At 42.4% G+C, this 19,024-nt stretch overlaps 1 long non-coding RNA gene across 1 annotated transcript in view; it reads right to left on the bottom strand.

Annotated features, from left to right (window-relative positions):
• Positions 1 to 18,529, bottom strand: part of LOC141576399 (uncharacterized) — a 157,039-nt gene extending 138,510 nt beyond the window's left edge. The window contains exons 1-2 of the long non-coding RNA XR_012504775.1: positions 18,138 to 18,529; positions 7,293 to 7,358 (exon numbers count right to left, since the gene is read on the bottom strand). This is a non-coding gene — a long non-coding RNA (uncharacterized LOC141576399). The remainder of the gene's footprint in view (positions 1 to 7,292; positions 7,359 to 18,137) is intronic.
• Positions 18,530 to 19,024: the final 495 nt, after the last annotated feature.

The following is a 19,024-nucleotide window of genomic DNA, read 5'->3' as shown; positions in this document are numbered from 1 at the left end:
CCGCTGGTCTTGGGTCATGAGAGCTGGGCTGTATTTCTAGTGAGCACCGGCCAGACAGAGGAACTTGGACCATCTCTCAGCGCTGCAGAGGTAGAACGGTGACAAGACTTAATGATCTTTACGATCGTAACCTGTATAATACAGCACTGATTTCTTTTTCTTTCTTTTCTTTTTTTTTTTTTTTTTTTTTTTTTTTTTGTGTCAGTGTCCCCTGGCTAGAATGCAATGTCCTTTGGGGCAGAAACTCTAAATTTTAGTCACTGTTTATCTCCAAAACACGGAACAGCCCCAAGCATCCAGTGAGCCGTCATGTAGCAATCAACCTTTCCCATCCCTAACGCCTCAGGAAAGGATCCTGAGCATTTGTTATTGAATGGTTCCCCAAACTTTCTAAGCCCAAGAGAAAAACCAACATGACTTTCAATTTGCATTTATTTCATGATTCTCTAGCTAAATCTCTTCATCCAACTCGACATGCTTTCACATGGTGTCACTTTCTCCATGAGGTCTGCCTTCCCTTGAATCTTTCCTCACAAACCTGCATGTCATGTTTTCTTTAGGAACTTTTGCAAAACTGATGTTTTAAAATGTGTTGACCGCATCATATTCCCTCTCCTTATTTATCAGTCACTGAGAAACAGATATTCCCTGTGGGGTCCAGTACTTCAACCGGAAAGCTAATGTTCCCTTCCCCACCAAAAATCTGAGCAAAGGTTGGAAAGACCCTCGTGGGCAGATAAGTGCCATTTTTCAAAAAGCCAGCTACAAATGCTCCAGTGTTTTTATAGACATTTCATTTTTATACAATATAAAAATATCAGAGGAATAGCTTGAGCTGGATGGTTACGACTCCGGAAATTGGGGAATGGCCAAAAAAGGAAAAATTCCAGTATAATAGTGTCATATGTTTTCCCTCATTAGTTCTTCCTATTTAAGCCCTCAGCGTCTCTCTCCATCTTCTCTTCACACGCCCAAGCACATTTCAGACCTCCCTTACTCCCTGATCAGTTTTGTGTTTCATTTAAGTGTTGGTATGACGAAATCCTATGAAAAATCAGGCAGATAATCATTTGTCTGGAACACATTTGTCCGTCAGGACTCAAATGAATTTAAAAGTTGCAAACATAGGAGTTGCAGGCTGTGTGCTCAGACCCCTTAATAACAGGCATCTCTGCCTCAGTAGGAGGCTGGAGGAAACACTGGGGAGATGTCATCATCCACCATTCTTGGTCACGGCACAGTCGCACAGCCCAAGCCAAGTGCTACTCAGCCCACAGAGCTACTTCAGAGATGCTGGTGCGTGTAGCATCATTCCCCGCAGTTTTCCCTTGTAGCACTGATTTTTTATTTGTCTTGTTGTTTGCAGTCTCGAGAACCAGAACTCGTTCTGATGCCTGCTGGTGTGGCCACGTTAGATGTACACCTGCCACCATGTTCTATTTCTTTTTGTGCAACGATGGCTCCACTGGTTCTTAGTTTTTTAAATTTTCTGGCTCTGAGAAGTGATGTTTTGTTCCAAAAGAGAATCACCATAGAAAGGAGTTGTGTGTTTCTCACCCAACCTCAGGGCTCTCTTTTTGTAGGATTCTTCTGTCCACTCACTGTTTCAGATGGGAAAGCATTGAAATTCAAAACACTAAGTCAGAACTGAAACCTTGTGGGTTTCAGGTCTCCTTTTCCATTTGCCCTTCTTTAAAACCCCCAGAGCCCTACGTGGAGAAGTGTACGCGTGCCGGGAACGGGGAGCAAGGCTCAAGGGCGCCGGGCTAGAACCCGTAATGATGTGGCTCGCCTATTAATCATAGACCTTTAGAGATGGAAAGGACCAGAAAGAGTCCAGGAAAGAACCTGATCCAATTGCATCATTTTACGAATGAGTAAAATCAAAGCCAGAGAGAGTGACCTGCCAAGAGTCACGCAGCTAAGTAGAAGCCAAGAGCAGATTGATACATCTTGGCTGTAGTTGGGCGCAGTTACATTATGTGCCTGAATGTGGATCTGTTTGGTCTACCGTTCCCCAACAGCATCAGAGAACCATGCAAGTAAAAAAACAAAACAAAACAAAAAAACAACCCTGCAGCTGCTGGCAGGTCACTGCACATTATTTAAAATGAAAAAGCATCTCCACTTATTTTTGGAGAAGGCAATATAAGCCAGGATCTAGACCCAATGAGGAGTTCTTAGGAGTAAGAGAGATCTGTGTGACTCCCAACCAGTTCTCTGTAACTCCAGTGAAGGTGATTTACATTCAACATCCAGCAACCTACAGAACTGAAGTAGGGGTGAGGTTAGGGAGCTGAGTTAATGGGGACATTTTTTCAGTGGAGATCAGATTCTGGGATCATTGCCAACTAGTTGAAGAAGCCCTTACAACCAGCCCACGAGGAAGGCTTCAGTGACTTGACTGAGTGAAGATGTGTTCCAGTGTCAGGATTTTCAAAACAAGTTCATAGCAGCCATATGTTAACAGCAAAGCAAAAGTCACAGAGGAATCCAAAAGGGAGCTTCCCTGCTGAGAACTAATGAAGCCCTTTCAATAATTTTTAGGCTAACTTGTTGACAAGATGATTGTAGAAACTACGGTGAAAAGACACTAGAAACAAACCGTTTTCAAACAAGACTGACCTACGGGTGGAAGAGGCGGTTAATGGGGCCATTTTTTTTTTTTTTTCACTTGACCATCCCAGCAGCCTACGTGCCAGGTCTGGACCCTTTATCCATCCAGACAAGGGGTCCTGATGTTCCTTTCAGGAGGGGCTACATCCTTGGAATCTTTATGCTCATCAGAAAACTCAAAGACTCTGCAACAGTAAGAAAAGAAAGCAAAACGAGTCTGCAAAGATGGAAATGGTTAATTCACAAACACTTGGTCAGATTCTTACTAGATGGAGGTCAGAGGTCCTTCACTTTGTACTGAAACATAAAATGAGTGGCAGCAACCAGAGATTTGTTGGAAAAGTCAGGGCAGTGTCTCTTCTCAGGCCGAGGAAGATCAAGAGAATGGACCGAGCAGTGCATGACCAGCTGGTCTCTGAACAGTGCGATGCGGCCGGCCAGCAAGAGGAAAAGACGGCTTCAAGCCCATCCCCGAAAATGAAACACTGAGAAGCAACTAGAAAGCAAGGCAGGGAAGTACCTGAACGGCTGAGTGAAAAGCAGAGATGCTCCATTCTGGGTCTCAAACTCCTGCAGATTCACAGTTATAACAGGGACCGAGAGATTCAATTTCAAACATGTATTTTCCCACTCAAATGAATGCAGTGCTCTAGCTCAAAGATTCTTCTCTTTCTAATCCATTTCAAAATTCTGAAAAACACTTCTTATATCTTGTAGAAGGCCACCAAACATTGAGAGTGCCCAAAAGGGGTCGCTTAAAAAAAAAAAAAAAGTTCAGAACTGCTGATACAGCAGTTTAAATGAAAAATTCAGACAAGATGAGATCAAGGGATTTTCATAGAGAAAGATGATGAAAGCCCTGGAAAAGGAGAATTTTAATTCTTCAGCTAATTTCTTTATGGTCTCTGCTGATCACAAAGATAGATGGTTCTACTGGTTTTATAAAGGCCATTTGGTTAGCAGAACATGTGTGTAAGGCTAAGATTTGAAGGAAGAATCATCAAAATCTCTGAAAAGGGTTTTTGTTTCCAGCCTAAAGGGAAAAAAAATCAGATTTTTCTTTTCTGTACTGAATGATTTATTGATATACCGCATATATACACAGAATTCCAGAAAAGAAATATCTTTGCAACTTTGGGGCCTTCATCTTCCGGTTCTGAAATGAGCAAAAAACATTGTCATATTCAGCCCAGAGACAGAGAAGTAGTTTAATGAAATGAACCCTCACAGTTTATGAGGTTCTTTGAAATGTTTAGCTCTAGTAGGTCATAGAAATGCAAATGATCAACAGGAAGTCAGCGAGGACCCTGGCAAGCCACTGCTGTAGCTGAAGGCAGACTTTTTCACTAATCTCCAGACACATGGCAAAAAAGGAAAAGGAGGACTTTAGAGATGGGAGATCTTGTAATCTCCTCCACGTAATCCCAGTAGTACAAACAGTACTGCTGACCCAGGCGCTAGTGGTGCAAATCTGACATTACCATCAACAGGAAAATTCAAAGGACAGATTAAATAGGCGACAGGAAGAGAAGGGTAGGAGGCAGAAGATTCTTGCATTCAATGAACACTAACCCCACCATTTCTGGTTGTCTAGGGTACAAACAGAAATAAAATGCGTCTTCCTTCTCCCTCAAAGCTCACACCCAGCTTAAATTTTAAAATCCTTAAAGTGCGGTCATCAAGGAAAAGGGAAAAAGAAAAACATTCAAAATCAGGGAAAGCAAATCCAAAAGCATTTTATATTTTCTCATTCGATACTAGAATTTTCCCCCGGCTTTATTAAGACATAAAAACTAGACTTAAAAAAAAATCACTCTATTTTATGTTGTCTTTTAAAAAAAAAAAATCACATGGCAGTATTAGTACAGACAGAATTCTAAAAATGTAGCTTTGTGTGTTTAACCTCATATTCTAATACAGAGCTAGAATAAATGGATTTAAATCACTGATATTTGAGATGAAGGCTTGAAGTTCATTATCAGCCTGTCTGGAAATGATTTAGCTTACTCTCTGGGGTTCTTGATTTTGATTTGCATGTGTTTCTGCCCAGCTTGCGGCTGTAAAGGCCGCCAAGAGGAAACACCACGGCAGGGCCCCAGTCCGTCTCATTCTTGAGAAACGGCTGAGTTGGCTCCTGGGACAGGCTCAGGCTTCTAGAATATTGTGGGCTTACTGGGCCAATCATCACAGCCACAGTTTCTAACGCCAGGTTCAACGTCATGTTTTGGTTTTTATTTCATAGCCAAAGGACAGACAACAAAGACACACTTTTTTGCCTGCTCTTTTCAAAGCTTTTTTTTTTTTTTTTTCAGCAAGTCCTTGGAAGAATGTATGGGCAGGCGTTTCTGCTCAGTCTGAAAAAAAAGCAGCAGAGCAGAAGAATGCAGAAGGTTTCACTTCCTCTCTAACCTTTACTGAGCAGAAAAGAGCCATCTGAAAACGGTGTCTCTGGGGAGGAGAGAGTCACTTCCTGGCTGCTTCTGTCAAGAGAGACCCTGTCACGTGACACACCTACAGACGGTAGAGAGAAGCATCATTTATTCTACCTTTCACAGAAACCCACAACTAAGTAACACGGACCTCTGATTTAGCATCCTTTCCCTGGAGTGGAAAAAGCCATAAAAGATGGTGCCAAAAAGATGGTGCAGCCTTGGGTAAAATGTACCTCTTAGCAATAAAGCTTCAGGTGGTGCAAGTCATATGTATCTATTAGGTTGGTCGTTCCTTTAAGAAAAACACAACAAATGTCTAGAAGGACAGGAAGGCACTCATAAAAGAGCAGTCATCAAATTGGAGACACCAGTAACACAAGGCACTCACGCTCAGATTCTCTTAGTGTAATTTACAACACCCATGGGCAGCACGAACCCCCTAGTCACACCCATTACTTCTCTCCTTTTGATCAACGTAATGGCTTCCCGGTTTTTCAGAAGATAAATCTTAAGTGTAATGCTGCCCCTCAGATAATAATAAAGGTATTTTATCCTGTTTTGCCACTGATGACTAAAAGGAAGGTGAGCTGAGTTGAATGGGGGGAAATACAGCTGGGAATTGTGGAATGAGAAACACACGCTGGAGGAAGTGTGAGGGTGAAACCAAACACTTGGTTCAGAGGTGAAAACTCCATCTGACCGGCTGGTTGCAATTTTGTCTTCCTGATAGCACTTGGATTGGTTGTTTTTTCCTCCAAAAGACACAAAAATAAAATCAACCGAGAGCTGGCTTACCCCTAACTAGAAGCGTTTAGTTTGCCTATGGATCAACTGGAAAAATCGAGTTAACCAGGTCTGTTGAATTACCAGCCAACTCAACCTCACTCACGTCCTCTTCTAGAATTAGGCAACCCCACTGCGTGTTTCTGAACAGCTTTTCCAGAAGATGAGTGAGGCGTATACAGCTTTCAACACTGCCTGTTACACGATTTATCATCCTGAAACAGGACTGCAAATTTATCGCCAAAGTCCCTCTCTGTTTCATTTGTGTGTCTTTCAGTGTCTTACCCTCAGTAGTGCATGCTTCCTAAGTGTGTGCTGAATGAATGCAATCTGCTCGTGACCCCGCATCTCACCCCTCCAAATAAATACATATAAATCAGCAAATAAATAAAAAAGATCAATAACTAGTCCATATAAAGGCCAGATAATGTGTGTTCATATAGACCTCCACAAGGTCAAGCACCTGGGTGCTTGGAAACTTCTGGATGGTTGTCTCCATTATTCCATGTTTCTCCAATTATTTAATGATAAAAAGAGATAATAGACAGAGATAGATTCTGAAGTAAGTCAAGAAAATGATCTACCAACCCCACAGTCCTTTTGTTCCTACTGCGATCTAAAATAATTTTTATTCTAGGAGCAATTTAGCAAGATCGGGATCTGTCACTTAGGATGGTTTACCCGTACGCGACAATGAGACGCAGACTGTTCCTGTGTGTTGGTGTGATCTCTCTCTCTCTCTCTCTCTCTCTCCCCCTCCCTCCATCCCTCCCTCCCTCCTTTCATTTCTATAAAACTTTACAATAGTTAGCCCTTCAGTTCACTCTGATAGGAACCTGGGGGAGTTTGAAGCATCAGCCGTGGCAGGAACTCCAGGATGGCTGAGTTACTGGAGGGCACAGTCCCTGCCCCCAGGAATTTCCCTTTCCTTTCCCTGCCTCCCTGGACTCTGCCCACAGTCACAGCAGCCACTCCGAAGAGGGTTCCTCGGCGATCAGGCCCTCCTCCCCGTTCCCAGGCCAGAAGCCATTCCGGGGAATAAGAAGCCAATACAGTGAGGAAACAAAAGCCGGCCCTGTGTGCCTTCTGTCTGCCCGCTGTTGTGAGCATGTGGAAACTCGGGGCGGTGCGTTCTCTGGAGGGCAGGAAGTCTGTCACCAGGGGAATCTGTTCCTCTTTATTTTCAAGGACGCGAGCAAATTTAGAGCAGGGTCTTTGGGGAGGGTTTTGTTCTAGGGTTGTTGTTTTTGGTTTACCCTCCTTCCCTTCGGAGAAGGGTTTAATATAGGCTATTAGCTTGAGACTTGGAGGCGGGTACAAACTATCGTTCAGCACAGACGCTTCAGGTCCTGGCTTGGTTATCTGTATTTCTCCGTTTGACACACAATACTTTACCAAGACCTTTGGCAAACGTTCTTATACTGAGACTTTCTCTATTGGTATCATATTAACAGAACTTACCTTAGATCGGAGAAGAAAGGGAGAGACCACGTGGGCAGATGAAATGTCTGTCAGGTTCAAACAGTTCTGTGGGTAACAATAAAGGGGAAAAAATCATTTCGTTAAGCACGGGATTTGACTTTTAAAAGAAGATAATCACATCAATTAATCCACAGACAATTATTAAGTGTGTGCTTTTGTCCAGATTTAAATTCAACTAATATTTAGTGGGTGCAGTTAAAGCACCATTTACAGAACTAGCTTGTTCTTAGTAAGCCCTTTCTATTAGAAAACCAGGCTTAATTTGCATCTGGAATTCCTCCCTCTCATCTTGCTTTCTTGAAGGCCCAGTCATGTGTATTCTGGGGCTGTCCAATATTATTTTTCTGCTATATAAATAAAACAGCTGTATGTATGAAAGGGAATAGCTGATGAAAATATCTGACACCTGGTCACCAAGTGCTATTTGCCAGTTACTGGGCTAGACACTTTATTAAGTATTATCTTGTTTAATTCTGGCACCGGCCCAAAGTGGTAGGTGCTAGGATGCTAAAATGATGCTAGAACGATCTCCATTTTACAGTTGAGAGCACTGAGGCATGGCGAAGTTAAACTGCTTGTTCATTCACAGAGCTAGTAAGTGGGAGAGCTCAGATTCAACATTGGTGCCCCCTGAGCCTTGGAGCCATGCTTTCCTTGCCCCACATGGCAGCCAAGATTCTGAGATGGTATCTGTGATCTCAGCTCCCTGGTGTTACACCGTGATTGTTACGTTCTGTGACAAAGATGATGGATGTCACTCTCTTGATTATGTGACATTATACGGCAAGTTAGAAGGGATTTTGCAAACTTAACCCTGGGTGGGCCTGACTTCATCGGCTGGGCGTCCGTAACAGAGGGTTTAGGCCTTCTCTGAGCCAGAGACTCTCTCCTGATGACCCTGAAGAAGCAAGCCACTATGTGTTTTATAGCTTCAAAGGAAAGAATTCTGCCCCAAAACCACCTGAACTTGGAAGTAGACTAGAGCTTCCAGATGAGAACGCAGCCCCGGCCAACACCTTGATTATAGCCTTGTGAGACCCTGAGTCAAGGATCTAGCTAAACCATTCCCAGACTCCTGATGGATTAAAAACTGAGAGGCCATCAATGTGTTGCTTTAAGCCATTGAATGTGTGGTAATTTGTTACACAATAGAAAATTAAGCCAACAAATATGCAAACTATTTGATAACACATATAAAACTATGAATAAGAAGTTGGAGCACACAAATATGTAAAAAATATATTATGTATTTATAAATTACATACCTGAGCTTACTCCCAAATACAGCGTTAGATACACACGTACACACACAAACCAGAAATTACAAAGCACAACCACTGTTCTCAGCCACTTCTGTCCTCCACCACTGACAAGGTTCTAACAAGGACCGAAGCTCTAATCTTCATTATCCCTTTACAAACGGACAAAAATAAAAGGAAGAGGCAGGTTTTTTGACAACCTGACTGTTAGCATCTCTAGGGGGCCATTCACGGAAGGACACAGATTCAGCCTTTTCACAGGCCCCCCAGAGTATGTGCGTTTTGAGACCCTAGACATTCAAAGGTTGCCCTGATCACTCCCTGCTCAGACCAAACTGAGAGCTGTCAATCAGCAAGGGTTCCTGCTGGCCCAGGGCTGCACAGCACTGTTTTCAGAGAGGGGAGCATGCTAGTCCAGAAAAGGCCCTTGTGCTCTCGTCTTCCAACTTTCCCACTGCACAAAATTTAGGTTTTTGATTTTTGATTTTTTACTGGACTCTCTCGATTTTAGTTTTCCCCACTTAGGCAAGATGCTTCACCAGAAATTATATCACATGAGATGTTTGGTTTACATCCCATGCCAGTTCATTGTAGCCATTTTTCTATGTCTATCCATTTCGTGCTGAGCCTTCTAAAAATAGCTTGGTCCAGACCAGGAGACTTTTTCTGAAATGGGCCACATAGTAGACAGTCTCTGTTTTGCAGGCCATGGAGTCTCTGTCGCGGCTACCCAACCCCGCCACTGAATGTGAAAGCCATGGACAAGCCGCAAATGAACGAGTGTGCCTATTCAACATTATTTATGAACACTGAAACCTGAATTTTATACAGTTTTTACATGCTGAGAAATAGTATTCTTCTTTCGATTCATTTTCCAGACATTTGCAAATGTAAATATCACTCTTAGCTATCAGGCTGTAGAAAAACCAGTAGTGGGTATATCTGGCCCTCGGGCCAAGGTTTGCTGACTCTAATGTGTAGAGAGATGCTATCAGAGTTAATGAATTAATCACTGTAAAAGAGCTTTCTCTTTTGGGAATGAAAATTTTATGGCTGAAAAAGTAGCAGTATTAGATATGTACTAAATTAGCAAAGATGTCCTTATAGTGATCAGCTTCACGAATTAAGACAAATCTTCAAAGAGGAGGCTGATTTTACTATTGCTAATGGAACTGGTACTGGCTATGCACTTCATTCTACACAAGAAACTCAGGAGACCAGGATGCACCTTGTGGTTCTTACAACTAAAGACTCAGGTTGCAGGTTAAAATTCCCATCGAGTCCTTTGCACGGTGTGACATACACAGGTCAGCATGTATGAAAAATGGGCTGCGTGATGGCAGAATCCTTAAATGTGATTGGTGGCAATCAGCCAAGATAATCAAACCATAAATGACTCAGCCATAGCCAGATCTCTGCCAACTTCAGATAATCATGGGCAAACTCAAATATCCAGTCTTTCTATGTCCTCATTCGTCACACTGAACACAAAACATATAATTTTAGTCTCAGATACAGTTGACTGTAGTGTCACGCTGGCATTCGGTTATGAAACAAACAAGTATAACTTTAAAAGATGTAAAAGGCTAGATTACAGTTTGCACGGTCTTAAGGAAAGCATCTTCTTAGCCAATGGGAAACGTGGCAACCCCATTTTCCAGAATTCAAAATTCTTAGGCACCAAATTAATATATACATAATTTTACCTTTTACAAACCTCCAAGGGAAGGAGGGGAGGAGGGAGGGGAGGAGGGAACTGGGGAAGGAAGGAGGGAAGGAGGGAACCATTGTTTCAGAATTACACAGAAAACCATTCTCATGGTTTCGTGTTGTCCTGTTAGGCTGGACTGCACCAATTTTATGTCACTATATCCTCTACAGTGTAACATGTTGATGGATGATGAAAAATCAGGAGTATCCACTTGGGCGGTCTGGCAAGACTCAGTTGAAAGTAAATATAAGCTCTCTGGAGATATCTACCATGCGGAATGTTCTTTTTAAAACACATTGTTTGTTTTAATCCAATGGAAAAAAGAAGATAAAAACTGAGGAATAAGATCTATAAAGAGAAAGAACAAATATTAAGATTGGCAAGTGGAAAAAGGCTGTCAGGGGGTGGACTTAAAGCCAGTTCAGCTTTCAGATTGTCCTGGCAAAACTGTCATTAGAGGGAAGGATTAAGGCCCACCTGAGCACAACACCTTGGTTTAACTCAGTAAGTCTTTCTGAAAAGTCTCTTTGTATATGTCTTTATAGTGTTTTCGAAAACCGCTTTCTGTCTATATGACTATATATATATATACACACACACAAACATTTGAAAAATATAGAGAAGTGCAAAGAAGAATATATAAAGAATTACTAAGCAAATCCACCAGCTATAACTATTGCCTTCTGTTTCTACAGAGAGCTTGTATTATTTAAGGAGACGGGTATTATTGTCATTATTACAATAAATTGCTCAAGCTTTTTGAATTCCAAGAGTCAAGTAAGATTAATAACCCAACATCTAACTATAGAACCATGGAAACTCTAACCTAGAAAGGGCACGACATGGCCAAGACCACCCAGATTCTCAGATGTCCCATCAGGGTAAGAAATTAGTGTTCTCGAACTCATAGTCTAGCTCTCAAAGGGCAAGATGTTTCAGGCAATCATCCTAAGCAAGAACCAGAATTTGTCCTCAGCCCCGAAAGAGCTATGATTTGCAAAATACCAGCTTCTTTGCAAAATGAGACCTTGATGCCGAAAAGAATCAGTGTTCCTTAACTTTTGTAGCTCTCTAATTACAGAGAGGAGTTTTAGACTTACCCCCAGAGGTTTTAATATTGTTACCTTAATTTATAGCCGTTCTTTAATTGTAATAGGCAAATGAAAGTTTTAGTTATAATCATGCAAGTCTCCATATGGAAAGACTGCATGGCTGGCTCATCCTCAACAGAACATGTGCCTTCAGTTATTTTCTGGGGGGCAGGGGGGGACCACAGGGAATAGTCACCCACCCCGAGTCCAACAGCGTACATTTGTACAAGATCTCTCTGGACAAAGCTAGGACTGAGACCTCAGCTATAGCATCACACAGAATTAAGAAGCCATGTTAAATCTCTAGTCTTGATTTTCTCTCCTTTATACACCAAGCAGCCTGCCATCAACTATTACAAACAGAAAATAGATCTTCACTATGTTAACATAGTGCGCCAACAAGACAGGAGGAATATTGAATTATTAAAATGAATCTATGTTGAATACTCAGTACCTCAGTACCCAATTAAAAGACGTTACCTTTTGTTGTCTTTGTTTCATTTCTTTCAATAAACTTTTTTAAAAGTTTATTTTTTATTTATTTTTTAACTTTTTCATTGATCTTTCAATAAACTTTATCTTGTTTGTCATAACTAACAAATGAACGGCTATGTTACTGTTAATGAAAGGCATGACTTTATTCTAGTTTCACCTGTTTTTCCACCAAATGTCCTCTTTCTGTTCCAGAATGAAATCCACAATCCCACACTGCATGCCATCACCATGTCTCCTTAGTCTCCTCTGGGCTGTGACAGTTTCTGCATCTTTCCACATCTTTTCATGACTTTGACAAGTTTCAGTAGCATTAGTCAGGAATTTTCTAGAATGTCCCTCGATTGGGGTTTGTGTGATGTTTTCCTCATTAGACGGGGGTTATGTGTTTTTGGAAAGAGGCAAAGTTCCCTTCTCTTCACGACACATCGGCAGGTACCTGATATCTGCATGACATCACTGGCAATGTTACCCTGTATCACTTAGCTAAGGAGCTGTCTGCCAGCTTTCTCCACTATAATATTGCTATTTTTCCCTTCCCAGTCCATACTCTCTTCTTTGGAAGGAGTCACTGAATCTATCCCAGTGGGGTGGAGGGTGGGAAGGGATTAATCTCGCCCTCTTGGAGGGAGAGTATCTACATACATCATTTGGAATTTTTCTGTAAGAAAAATGTGTCTCTTTTCCCCTAGAATGCGATCTTCTAATGCCCAGAGCACGGTGACCAGCCAAATTTTCATTCAGAGAAAACTTCTTTTGAAACTCAACAGTTCACTAGAGAGCTATTTTAATGCAAGTCAATTATTGCCAGACACTGAATGCTATGTTCTTTTAGGAAAATTTCACCTTGCCATCTAGGTGAAACCTGATATTTCACTGTCTAATTAACAGTGAGCTTGAGGTAGGTTAAGAAATGAAAGGGTAGGGCAAAAAGGCGTGAAAAGGGTAGAAAGTAGAAGGGTCAGGCCAGCTGAAGGGCGCACCTGCTGGTGTAATGGGTTATTACCCGCCACGAAACCTGCCCGCTCAACGGGAGGGAATTCCTCCCAGGGCATTAGCTGGTCAGGTCAACTCACCCAGAGACAGGTTTTTACCTGGTTATTAGTCCACTAATCAATGGTCATTATGCTTTATGCATTTGAGTTCTTCATCTCTGACTGGTAACAGAAAGGGTTTTGCTTGGGTACCAATCGAACACTATGGATAAACTCTACATGAAATGATTAGTGGTTTAAATAATTATAATCAAGTACATGTATTACCATGGACGTACAATTTTAGCTTTGTTCACCAGACCCTTTCATCGACTGGGAAGATGTTTTCTGATCTATGACATTTGGGTAGATGACTTGGTTCTTTTGTCCAGATTCCTTTTTTTTCTCTTTCTCATTTGGTTGTTATTGCTGTTCTCTTCTCTTTTTATTATGTATTTTTTCAGGGGGTTTTTACAGATTTTTTTGATAGCCTTTTCACCAGAGCTTTGCTATCCTGGGGGGGGGGGGTCTCTCTGCAAATTCTTCTTCCTTGTAACCCTGTGGAAAACATGGGTCCCTACGTACGATGGCGTCTACTGGACAAGCTCTATTTGTAACAGGGAAGGACAAATCTGACTCCATATTAGATCTGTTCCTTTAGCTCAAACCCTGTGCTCTGTTCCCTGTGCTGAGTCACGCTGGTTCTGCACCTTTTGTAAAAGAATGTTGCCTCGAGCCTGAAATCTACAGGAGAGCCCATTCTCAATGCTCAGACCTTTAAGGGTGCAACACTCTTCCATTCATACAGAGATCAAAAGTTGCAGAACAGTATGTGCCTTGTGGGAGGTTTACAGGGACACCATGACATGACCTGACCTGCGTGAACAGCTGCAAGAACAAAGGATTCCAACACCAAGAAATCTGCACCAACCAACCACACCCCCTCCCCTTTTTAGTATAAAAGGAGCCTCAATTCTGACTTGGGGAAGATGGTTCTCCAGGACATTAGCCCCCATCTTCTCGGTCTGCCAGCTTTCTGAATAAAGTCATCATTCCTTGCCCCAACACCGCTTCTCCCAATTGACTGGCCTGTCGTGTGGCAAATAGAACGAGTCTGGACTCAGAAACATGTGTCCTTCTGCTGCGTTCACACCCTCCTCCCACCCCCTACCCCTTGCCTTTAGAACTCTTCTGCAGTAAGATTTACCCCGACATGTGGGAAGTGGTTCTAGAGTTCTCTTTTAAATCACTATGTGCTGTGGTCGGAGGAAATCCAGTCATCTGGTGAGGGAAAGGCTGGTTTCTTAGCTGAATCCCACCTGGTGAACTATGCAGATGAAAAGAAAACCAATCAGTCTCTGGGCAAATGCCTGGTTTCCTCCCTTTAAAGCATCTCCATGTGGCCCATGTTATTGGATCAGAGGAGCCACCATACTTAATGTTTATGGTCAGAAATGTGATCGTTATGAATACTTTGTTAGATCAGAATACATCCTCCTCCCCTAAACATGGCAAGTGGCAAAGAAGTTGACTGATTATTCATAGACAGGGCAAAGTAAGTAGACAGAGAAACAAAGTAAGTAGATAAAGCAAAGTAGAGGATGTGGAGATAAGCTGCTGCCAATTGATGATATTCACAATTTAAAACAACGTTTTAATTAATGAACGTGAGTTCTGGATCGAGTCACCCAAGTGTAGGAAGTGCAGACCACATACTGAGCTGCACCATTCCATCAGCATTAGCGAAATCCAGACTGTGAGAAACTGTACGAGTCAAATGCCCCAGGTACTTCAACAGAAAAACTATAAGGAAAAGGAAGAGGTGGAGGGGGGAGGCTATAGATGCAAAGACACACATTTTAAAAAATGACTCAGACATATAAACTTGTGTTAAGAGTATAGCACCTAGGGGTGCACGCCCAAATGCTAAAACCATAAGAAAACAAAAGCCAATTATGAGTACAAACGTAGGGCGGGGGTTAATTCGGGGGTGTTGACTCTGGAATGGAGCTGAAATAGGGCAGCTGGGATAGGTGGCAAAGTTCTATTTCTTGTCCTGAGTGACAGTTATAAGAGTTGGATGTTTGTCTTATAATAGCACATTAAACCATGCATTTGGGTGGGGTTTTTTTTTTTTTTTTGTAGTTTTGCTTTTTAAATGTTTTACAATAAACACGTTAAAATGTCTTTCATCAGTTACCAATAATTACAACTTGGGAGACTGCCTATTTAAAACTCTGTATTTCTGCCTTCTCTTGAAAAATCAGAAGATTCGGCAACGCTGGGTTCGTGTTTCCTCATGGTAACTGGCAGCAGCCGAGAAGGTGCTGGCCCCCGCGCCCCTCTCCGGATAGAGCTTGGTGTCTCCAGTTATTTATGTGACCTGCTGGGCACCTATAGACACATCAGTTTGTGGCCCCAGTTCTGCTGCGCCCCATCCCAGAAGCCTTCAGTCTGGTGAGAGAAATCAATCTTTAGTTCATCATGCTCCTCCAGTGAGGAACGGACTCTCAGTCTTCATAGAAAGTGCCAGAAGAATGCAGTGGGAATTGCGGGAGAGCTCAGGCCAAGGGGAGATGCTGGAATGACGACCAAAAATGTGATAGGTTGATGAGAGATGAGATTTTCCAGGATGACGGGGGATAGAGCTTACCTACTTGGGCATTTGGATTAAAAAAAAATAGGAAAGGATATTTGTACGTCTATGAGAGTTTAGCCCTTTTCCCCCCCTAACTAAGCAATGTCATTGATTGCAATGCTGATTTTCTTTAAATTCCAAAATAATTGTGTTGACGTTGCATCTTTACATTTCCTAATTTCTATTTTTGATTCACTGTGATGGATTATCTTTTACATTCCATGTCAGTGCAGGTGTAAAGGCCTCAAAAAGGAGCAGAGAAGAGATAAGCAGCAGCCACCGTTGACTAGTATTTCCAGCACCCAGATACATACGCTACCTGGAACGTAATTAACCTCAAGAGCATGGATTGTAGTAAAATGATTAGGCAGTGATGAGTTTTGAGTACTTGTTACCTTTACTTTTATTTTGTTGTAAGTTTATACAAATTTTTAATAATGGCTATGTTGAACAACTAGCTCTCAAATTTCTGGAAAATTTGATCAGTGGCTCTTGCCACTAATAATAATGAAACTTCTGGAATGGCTCACAAAAAACTGTTCACAGTGGCTGCCCGGGAGCTGGAGGTTAGGGGAACTTTTTCGTCTAGTCCATTCTATGTTGTTTGATTTATTTTAACTAAACAGATGTACATTATTTTTATAATAATTTTTAAACTGTAAAAATATGATTAAATGCCAGTTGTATAAGGCAAGGGGAGATAAAAATATATATTTGCTCTCACAAATATCTTGGAGGCAAAGCAAGAACCTAATCAAGACAGCAAGGGAAATTCATTGAAGGGGAATATAGTTCTCATATTGTTTCAATATTTGAACCATATAACCGTATTCTGAGTTTAAAAAACGTTAATAATTAAAAATATTTTTAAAAGGTCAACTGCTATCCCCCACCTGCCCCAAATAGGAGAAACTTTGTATCATTTAGGACTACATACTGGAGACTGCCTCTCTTGAGGATATGCTCCCATTGAAATCATAGACTTTCCCCTGGTTTCCAGGGGAGGGTAATAGCTCAGTGGTAGAGTGCCTGCTGAGCATGCACGAGGTCCTGGTTCAATCCCCAGTACCTCCCTTAAATAAAAATAAATAAACTTAATTACCCCCTTTCCCCAAAAAAAAGCTTAAAAAAGGAATTTAAGGTTCAATTTTTTAAAAATGTAAAAATAATTTACAAAAGCACAGCCACGACATGTGAAGATGTTGGCTGCAAACAAGCCCTAAGCTGACTCTTAAAGACGCCATGACAGTACTAGCCTGCCTCAGCCGCATCTCGACAGGGCCTCTGAAAATATCCCCGATGACGTGGCCCCTCTACGATGCTGAGTCTAGTCAAGCAGAACAAGCCCACAGGCCTACATGTATAAGCTGCTTTCATTTCTAATACTGTCAGCTAACAAATTTTGAAATGGCATTCATCGGTTTCTCCGTCTAAAGTGGAACACATAAAAATCATGTTCACATTAGAAGGAATGGTAGAGTTACAAATTCACCTTTTTGCTGACATCCCAGAAATAACTGATTCAGGTAAGAATCATTAAGAAATGCCAAAACCATGGGGTGAAAGTTTGAGGAGGAAGAGGAGACTTGAGTCGTGAAGTATTGACCCACAATTACTTGTCAGTTACAAAGGGCGCATGCTCGTTTCACCGGACAGAAAGCTGGTGCAACCAGCGAAACAAGCGGTCACAGTCATCACCAGCGATGGGACTGACGGGCATCACGTGCCTCCTCAGTGAGGCACCCAGGACACGACATCCCTTACGGGCGCTCCTACAAAAATGGTCTGATTCTAAGCATGAAAAAAACATCAAGCCAACCCCACTGACAGACAGTCTACAAACCAGCTGGTCTGTATTTTTCCAAAATGTGAGTGTCTTGAAAGAAAGAACAGCTGAATGATTGTTTCAGATTAAAGAGACGTGACAATGAAAAGCAGCGCGTGATCTGGGATTGGATCCCGGTGAGGAGGCAGGAAACGGCTGTTAAAGACATTAACGGAACAACTGGCAAAATCTAAGTATGGACTTTGGCTTCTATAATATGAGCAGTGTACTGATGTTTAATTTCCTCGGTACTGTGGTTATGGAGGAGCATGTCCTTATTATAAAAGCTACCCTCTCTTGAGCACCTGTAATGTACGAGGTACATGTCTTTCTTTCAGCTCTTAGAGCAAGCCCACGTGTTGGGGCCATCCTCTCCCCCACTCTGCAGACAAAAAAAAGCGAAGCTCAGAGAAGTTCTGAAGCCAATGCAAGGTTGCACAGCTAGTAAGGAGCTGACCAGGAACAAGGGACGAGTTCAGTGGCGACAGCATGAAAAAGTGTATCATTTGTCTGTTGGCACTTGGGAACCTGGATGAAGGACCGGGACACTGAGGTTCTTGGAGTGGAATCAAGACGGGGGTGTACAGGACGGCTTTGGCAACGTCTGCGGAGGGGAGGGTTTTAAATCATTGTGAAGTGACTGCCTAGGAGTTCATGCTAGATTGAGCAAAACTAGGAAACGGGGCTCTGAGGAGGCAGGAGGTTGGGGAATGGATGTCTTGATAAATGTGGCTCTGACTCATGCTGAGAAAACATCTTACATCACAGGCCAGTAAACACACACTCTCTCTCACATAAATAAGTCAAACAGAAGTTCGATTAAACAATACCTACCGTCACCACGCAGGAGAGGCGGGTCAGTCCTGTTCTGTTTCTCCTTAGAGGTTTGTTTTGGCTTGTTCTATTTTTTTTTTTTTTTTTTTTTTTTTTTTTTTTTTTTTTTGGTTTGCTTCGTTTCTTCTGCTGGCAAGAGTCAACTCAACTGATCTCCTGAAACTCTAAGGGGACACGGCCTGTGGTTTGAAAACGGGGCTCTGCGGTGTGGCCCAGGGTGGGGGAGTCAAGGTTAGAACGGCAGTCAGCTCTCTGGTTTGGCGACCCCCCCCTCGGCCTGCCCTCCTTAGCCACGCCTAGGCCCCTCCCAGCATCGTTCACCTGGTCCCGTGACCCAAAGCCTTAACTACTCCCCCCCCCCCCCCGTGCCTGAAAAGCCCTAATTGGAAACACCTGTGGTAGCCAGCCTGCTAGCAGGGGCCCACGTCACAAGTGGCCTCGGTCAAGCCGAACGCCTGACAAATTCTGAATATACCTGGACATCAACAGATGTTGGAGTCCGCTTCCGGGAGAGAAGGAGAGAGAAAATAAATCATGGCTGTTTCAAAGGAATATGGTTGAAAGGGTAGCGTTGCCTCCCTGGGGGCAGGTGGGCCTTACTGCCCGAGTTAAGCGTCAGTTGACCTCAGCTCTTTCTAATCTGAAGAATTCATTCGGAGGGAGGGATGTATTAGGAATCTGGGATTAACAGATACGCACTACCGTATACAAAATATACAAACAACAAGGACCTACTGTACAGCTCAGGGAACTAAATTCAATACCTTGTCATAACCTATAATGGAAAAGAATCTGAAAAAGGAGTAGATATATGTATATGTAGAACTGAATCACTTTGCTGTAGACCAGAAACTAACACAACATTGCAAATCACCTCTACTTCCATT

This window comes from Camelus bactrianus, chromosome X (assembly GCF_048773025.1).
Source record: "Camelus bactrianus isolate YW-2024 breed Bactrian camel chromosome X, ASM4877302v1, whole genome shotgun sequence".
Taxonomy (NCBI): Eukaryota; Metazoa; Chordata; class Mammalia; order Artiodactyla; family Camelidae; genus Camelus; species Camelus bactrianus.
The sequence above is the reverse complement of the archived record's forward strand: the minus strand, read 5'-3'. Positions and strand labels throughout refer to the sequence as shown.